This window comes from Acomys minous (assembly GCF_964271855.1).
Source record: "Acomys minous genome assembly, chromosome: 8".
In the NCBI taxonomy this organism is placed as follows: domain Eukaryota; kingdom Metazoa; phylum Chordata; class Mammalia; order Rodentia; family Muridae; genus Acomys; species Acomys minous.
In genome coordinates, this window is record NC_140489.1 from 46588705 (window position 1) to 46595816 (window position 7112).

The 7112-nt window shown below is 43.9% G+C and overlaps 1 pseudogene across 1 annotated transcript; it reads left to right on the forward strand.

The window, feature by feature from the left end:
• The first annotated feature begins 5041 nt into the window (after positions 1 to 5041).
• Positions 5042 to 5719, forward strand: LOC311603464 (large ribosomal subunit protein eL15-like; annotated as a pseudogene). Its single transcript has one exon. The product of its transcript is annotated as a large ribosomal subunit protein eL15-like (transcript).
• The last annotated feature ends 1393 nt before the right edge of the window (positions 5720 to 7112 follow it).

Consider the following 7112-nt stretch of genomic DNA (forward strand, 5'->3'; position numbering starts at 1 on the left):
TTAGTTTACTTGTATACTTAGAATAACAGCATACTTTAAGAGTCAGGACTTCATGCATGCACTCTAGAACCTGCTGGAGTTATTTTTTTATAAAACTCTGTTTCTCTTAATTTCTCTATTAACCTGATATCACACAAATAATTGAGACTGTTCTATATTTGTTTAATAATAAGTGTCACAGTACAAGAGCTGATCAGTTATTAATATATTCTTAATCTTCTAAACTAATTTGGCTTCCTTCCAGGAAGCTATACTTGCACTCTGCAGCTTTTCTGCTCCAGCTCCTCTCTCCTGATGTTCCCTGGACCTCTGCCTGTAGCTGAATCCCCTGGTTGATTCCCTATTTCTTCTAACTTCTCCTCCCCCGGCTGGCAGGAAGTCCAGCCCCATTCTCTCCCCCTGCCCAGCGATTGGCTGTAAGACGCTTTATTGGTTTAACAGGGCACAATTGCAGAGCAATACTAATACAACATTGAGACAGGAGGTTCTCAGAACTAAGATAGCAACCAGATATGGAGAGGGGTACAGAAATCACATTGGAATTACACAATCACCTTATGCCTACAAGAACCTACCTAACTCCTGGTCTTTTTTTTTTTTTTTTTTTCATAAGAAATGAACCAAAAATGTGTCTGTTTCCCATCAAGTATAGAAAGTGACCATTTTGGTATGCGTTTAAAATTCCAGATAAATTAGAGGAAAGATCTGACTTTACGGGCGGAGCAGTGAACTGCTTCATCTTTATAGTCCAAGGGGAAAGAGTTTTGCTTCTAAGTGTTTTCAAGGGCACTGATTCCACATCACCTCCTTAGTGGCAGGGGATGACTTCTGAAGTGGGGACCAGAGTTCTGCTGAGAAGCACTGGCCACATTTCACCATGACAGGATGCAGCCGCTCAACAATCTCACAGGTCTTTAAGACAAGGCTGAGAAGATTAATTGCACACTCTCCTACTGAGATGTGGAAAGGCACAAGTCAGGCTTCTTCCAAATTTATGAGATTGGCTTTCAAAGTTAACTTGTAAAAAGCTTATTAAATATTTTACAGAGTTCTTACTCATGCATAAAATATTTAAACCTAGTGATTTTCCTAGAGAAAACCCTGAAGGTTCAAAAATCTTTTCATGTGAATCCCTAAATTAGAGTTAGTAAATAAAGATTTGGTCATCTGATAGCTCACTAATTGTTCCAGTACTTAAGGAAAATTGCAGAGGATTTTTTCACCCTCAAGATTAGTTTAATAAGTTACTGTAATTGTTCAGAAGGGCCAACGAAAGCCAGGGCTATAGACACCAAATTTAAAATCGCAGTTTGAGGTGTGTGAGGTACAGACATGAGGAACAGAGGCCCATGAGGAATATGATTGTAAATTATGCAGAGCCAAGACGACAACAGAGATTTGAGTTAGCCCAGCACAGAAGTGGGTTTGTAGGCCTTCCGGGCTCTGGAGGACACACCTTGCCCACGAGTATGTGCCACTGAATAAATAACGACACTAAATTATATCTACACACTATATTATTTAATAAACTGTGCATACAAATTGTTCCATTTACACATAATTATCTTTCTAAAATTCAATAATTATAGAAAATGGCCAGTTATTTAAGGGAAGTCGAGACGGTAAGTTATCACACATTCAGTTGTATTTTCAGCCTACAAATTGTTTGGATCCAATAGTGTCATAGGTAGTTGTTTTGTCAAATTATAGTGTGTGGGGCTGAGGAAATGGTTAAGAACTGTTGCCTCTGTTTCTTAACAATTAAACTTTATTATACAACCCAACTAGCTTACACAAGAGGGAAAAAAGGTTAAAGGGAAAATAGAGTGAACCTTCCTGTATCCGGTCCACGGGACGGGTCCCTAGGTGTCTCTGGCCTGTGCGCTGGTCCGGCCTGTTCGCTGATCCTCTTCCCGATCCACATGTGCTCAAGCCCGGTCTGAACCTGCTGCCCCTCATCCTCTCTGCCTGTCTGTCTCTCACATGCAAGGGCCGGTCTCCTCCTCCCATCAAGGGTCGATCAGAAACACAATAATCCAGGTGGAGTCCACCGGTTCACTTCCTGAATTCCAGGCCCAGTCTATCTCAGGGTTAATCCAGGGAGTATTCATGGTGTGTCCAAGGGCAAAGCCCGCCAAGACAGCTTTCACCTGTGACAAAGATTACAGTCCTTCCCACAAAGAACCCTGGATGCTCTTCCAGAGGAGCTGGGCTCAATTCCCAGCACTCATATGGTTGCTTAAAAGAAACTGTTAACTCTAGTTCTACGGAATCTGATGCCATCTTCTGGCCTCTGCAGGCACTGCACACACATGCTTTCACAGACATACATGCAAACATTCACACACTTTAAAAATAACATTTTTAAGAGGGCTTTCTCATTATTATTTTTAAAGTATAGTGTGTTAGTTAGGGTTAATTACTTCCAGTAACTTAAGCACCAATTAACATCTTCTCAAGTTTCTGTGTATCAGTAAAAATCAGGAGTGGCTTAACCACGGTCTGGATCAGAATGTCATTCAGGATGTTAAAATGTTGACCAGGGAAACATTATCTGAAAGCTTCCAAGCATTCCGGAAGACCATCACCAAAGTAACTGTGATGCGACCGGCAATCAGTATTGTTATAGGCATTCAGCCCTTCCACCCTTGGCCCTTCCTGGGGCTGCCTGAGTTGCTCATGGCTTCCCCCAGAACAGTGGTTCTCACTGGGTTCTCTTAAGACCATTGGAAAACATGGATATTTACATTATGATTCATACCACCAAAATTAACAGTTATGAAGTAGCAACAAAAATGAGTTTCTGGTTGGGGGTCATCACCACAACATGAGGAACTGTATTAAAGGGCCACAGCATTAGGAAGGTTAAGAACACCGGAGCGAGCCATCTAAGAAAGCAACGTAAGAACAGACCGCCTGTGACGACCTTGTCTTAGGAGCAGCTTGCCATCAGTCCCTGCCACATCTGGTCTTACAGGTCAGACCTCCTCACCACAGGAAAGAGCAGCGTCTCTCTTTCTAATCCTCCCCCTTTGTCTTTCATATGTATAGACTCTCTGGAGAAAGTGAATGAGTTCATGGCACACAATTCTGTCAGATTATGTTATTTTGCCGCTCAGAATCTTCCACTAACTCACCGCCAGAACCTGATATTAAGGCGTGACAAAAAGACAGGAGAATTAGGGATGTGTGACAAAGGAAAGGAGTGGCTTGCCCAGGATTGGCTTGAAGGTCTGAAAAGCAAAACTTCCAGCACTGTTAGGGACTGCTTAGCGTCCTTCTCCGTTTACATTAAAAAGGGTGTCCAGCGCCCTTTGTGCGACCCTAGTGGCCCCTCATTTTACTTACCAGATTATAAATACATTCAAGACGCCACTGGAGCAGCCCTACAACCCCACCCACTTACCAAAAAGAAAGAGAAAAGGAAAAAAACCTCTTAGTCGCTCAAGAAGGAAGAATAGGGACTAAAACGGTCCACACGGCTAACGCTCAGCCTTAATTGAGACTCTCCTTTGAGGAGCCTGTACATATCTTGGATACATTTTATTTTCTCATAACCCCTATGTTTAAAGTCAATGTTAAAAGTGTCTTGTACACCAGGCATGATGGTGCACACCTTTAATTACAGCACATAGCGGGCAGAGGCAGACAGATCTCTTTGAGTTCAGGGCAAGGCTGGGCAAATTGTGGGCCAGACATGCCAAGGCTATATAGAGACCTCGTCAAAAAGAAAAAAAAAAGCCTTTTGGTTAACTAGACTCTCAGAGATGCCCCTTTGGGTGTGCTTATAGCCTTTCTCAGTGCCCGTCTTTCTCTTTGTCATAAAATCCCAACTGATTAGGGGGATGGCTGAGGGTGGCAATGTGCTGCTGTGTCTCGGTTGGTCCCTTACACTGACAATTTAACAACTAAATGCTGCAAGTCTTCACCACTTTATCTTCCTTGAATGTCTGCCTCACTCCACCTTTCCTCCATTGGCCTCCTTGCTCCTCTAACATTCTGACCTCTCTCACCACAGGCCCTTTGCACATGCTGTTCCAACTGCCCGGATATCTCAGCCCCTGCCACCACCACCCCTGCATCCCCCCCCCCCCGTCCCTCCCCTACCACCCATTCTCATAGGTCACACGCCCACTTCATTTGGTCTCTAACTGAATCCCCGCGAGACTTTCTGCGCTCACTTCTTGCATTTCCTCATCACGTTCTTCGTTTTTCATAACACTCTTTCCACCCGACATTCTACCGCACATGTCAGTTTTGATCACTGTCGATTTCCCTCACCACTGTGCAGGCGGCACTCCTCACAGCCTCAGGGACATGAAGACAACTGGCTACAGCATGTGACAACATGTAAATTAGCATCGTGAGAGGTCAGCGAAGCTTAGCTGACTCCTCATCGTGGTGCATGGTCATTCCCCATCCACTCCAGTGTCCCCTGTACAGACATTCCTTCTTCGTTTTGAACTTCTTCAGTTGTTTCCAAAACAATTCAACGCCAGCCAAAGCCAAGGCGTTAACAGTGAGACTGTGCTTGGGATGCTCCTGAAAGTAATGAAGCTGAGAAGCGCTGGAGGCTGTTGGGTCTCTTCTCAGTGACTTATTTTTCAGATGGTCCTTCTAGAAACTGGATCTTTCCCTATAAAATAAGCAGTTTTGCTTTGGACCAATGAGTGGTCCACTAACTTACAGCGCGCACAGCTGGGACAGCATGTAGCCTGGACTGGATGGAGCCACGCTTGCATAATGAAGGCTTGGTCACTTTTAATTAGTCATGTTTTTATTCATAAAATGTTCAGTAAATGAACCCTTTTAGGATAGACGTTAGAATGGCACCTGCCTTAAATGAAATTGTAGTCAAAATCTGGAGTCTTATAATAGATTGGAGAGTTGACACAGGTGGGGGCAAGCCTTTAAGGAGCAAGGTCCTTGCTGGAAGCATTTAAGGACCATTTAATGTTTCTAGCAATTTCTTTGACTTTTACAGTCTTTGCTTATTTGTTCTTTGAATTTTGGATAGTTTTAAGAATCAGGATGGCTTCCTTTCCTTTGACGGCAGCCATCGGGTGAGCCAAGATGAGTGCGTACAAATACATCCAGGAGCTATGGAGGAAGAAGCAGTCTGACGTGATGCGCTTCCTTCTGAGGGTCCGCTGCTGGCAGTACCGACAGCTCTCCGCGCGCCTGATAAGGCGCGAAGGCTGGGATACAAGGCCAAGCAAGGTTATGCCATTTACAGGATTTGTGTCCGCCGTGGTGGCCGCAAACGGCCAGTTCCTAAAGGTGCAACTTACGGCAAGCCTGTCCACCATGGTGTTAACCAGCTAAAGTTTGCACGAAGCCTTCAGTCTGTCGCTGAGGAGAGAGCTGGACGCCATTGTGCGGCTCTGAGAGTCCTGAATTCTTACTGGGTTGGTGAAGATTCCACATATAAATTTATTGAGGTTATCCTCATTGATCCATTCCGTAAAGCAGAAGAAATCCTGACACCCAGTGGATCACCAAGCCAGTCCACAAACACAGAGAGATGCGTGGGCTGATACCTTCTGGCCAGGCCTTGGAAAGGGCCACAAGTTCCACCACACTATTGGTGGCTCTCGCTGTGCAGCCTGGAGAAAACACAATACTCTCCAGCTCCACCGTTACCGCTAATACACGTAATGTTTGTAAAATTCATGCCCAATAAACAATTTAGGACAGTCAAAAAACAAAAAAAACAAAACCAAAACAAACAAAAAAAGAATCAGGATGGTGCCCGGTGGGGCAGGGGTGGGGGGTAAGGGATGGGGCGGGGGAGTTGGGAGGGATGGCTCATACCTTTAATCCCAGCACTTGGGAGGCAGAGAAGGCGGATCGCTGTGAGTTTGAGAACAGCCTGGTCTATAAAAGTGAGTCCAGGACAGTCAAGGTAACACAGAGAAACCCTGTCTCAAAAAACAAAACAAAACCAGAAAAAAAACAACAACAAAAACCCAGGATGGTGACTACAAGCTATAAAGTGGCTTTATTATCTCATTAACATTTGGTGTATTGATCGGGGATCCAGCCCTACAGAAAAATTTCAATGGACAAATAATAATGGTGATTTAATAAGTAATATTGGAACCATGGGGGTAAGAGCTTGTTAGCTTTTTATTTTTCAGACTCACTCATGGACTCCAATGCAGAATTATTGTAAAGTCTCTCCTAAGTTAGCATCTACCTTATTTATATTATTAGGCAAATTTAGTATTTATACGATTTACTTTTATTGTATGTGGTGTGGCAGGAAATTTGATCCCGTTGTGAACCCTGAGACTGTGCAGTGTAAAAACCTGTTTCTACGTGTGGAGGGCCTCACTCCTAGCCCACACCTTTAATCCAAGAACTTTCTGCTTATTGTAAACACGTGGTTATGGTGTGGCTCAGCCCCTAGCACTCACCTCCAGTCCCCAAATCTTTCTGTAACAGGATTAAAGTTAACAGGAGATCAAGAGGCAGAGCAAGTAACCCGCTGACAGGAATTAAACAGAAAGGAGGGACTTTGAACTGAAGGATATTTTAGACAGCATGGATGGAGGAGAAGAAGAAGAAGAAGAAGAAGAAGAAGAAGAAGAAGAAGAAGAAGAAGAAGAAGAAGAAGAAGAAGAAGAAGAAGAAGAAGGGGCTTTTAGCTTTGAGCTTTTGGGGCTTTTAGCTTTTGATTGCTTTTGGCTTTGGGTTAAAGCTTTTTGCATTTTTTTCTCTGGAGTGTGAGCTGAGCAGGAAGGTCAGCTGGGTGCTTTCTCTGCTTCTCTGAGCTAGCAAGTTTTCACCCCAGCATCTGGCTCCTGACTCTCTATTGGTAAAGTCAAACAATTGGGATTTTCACTTTTAAAAACAACAATGTGGAGTATTTTGCCTGCATGTTTCATATGTGTGCAGTGCCCTCAGAGGCCACAAGAGGGCACATTATCCCCTGGAACTGGAGTTACAGAGCTTTGTGAGTCACCATGTGGGTGCTGGGAACTGAGCCAGGTCTTCTTCAGGGACGACAACGACGAGTGTTCATAACCACTGAGCGAGGCATCTCTCTAGCCCAAGTCAGTAATTACCTGTAGATTTATTTATTTTTCTGTTATGTATGTTGGTGTTTT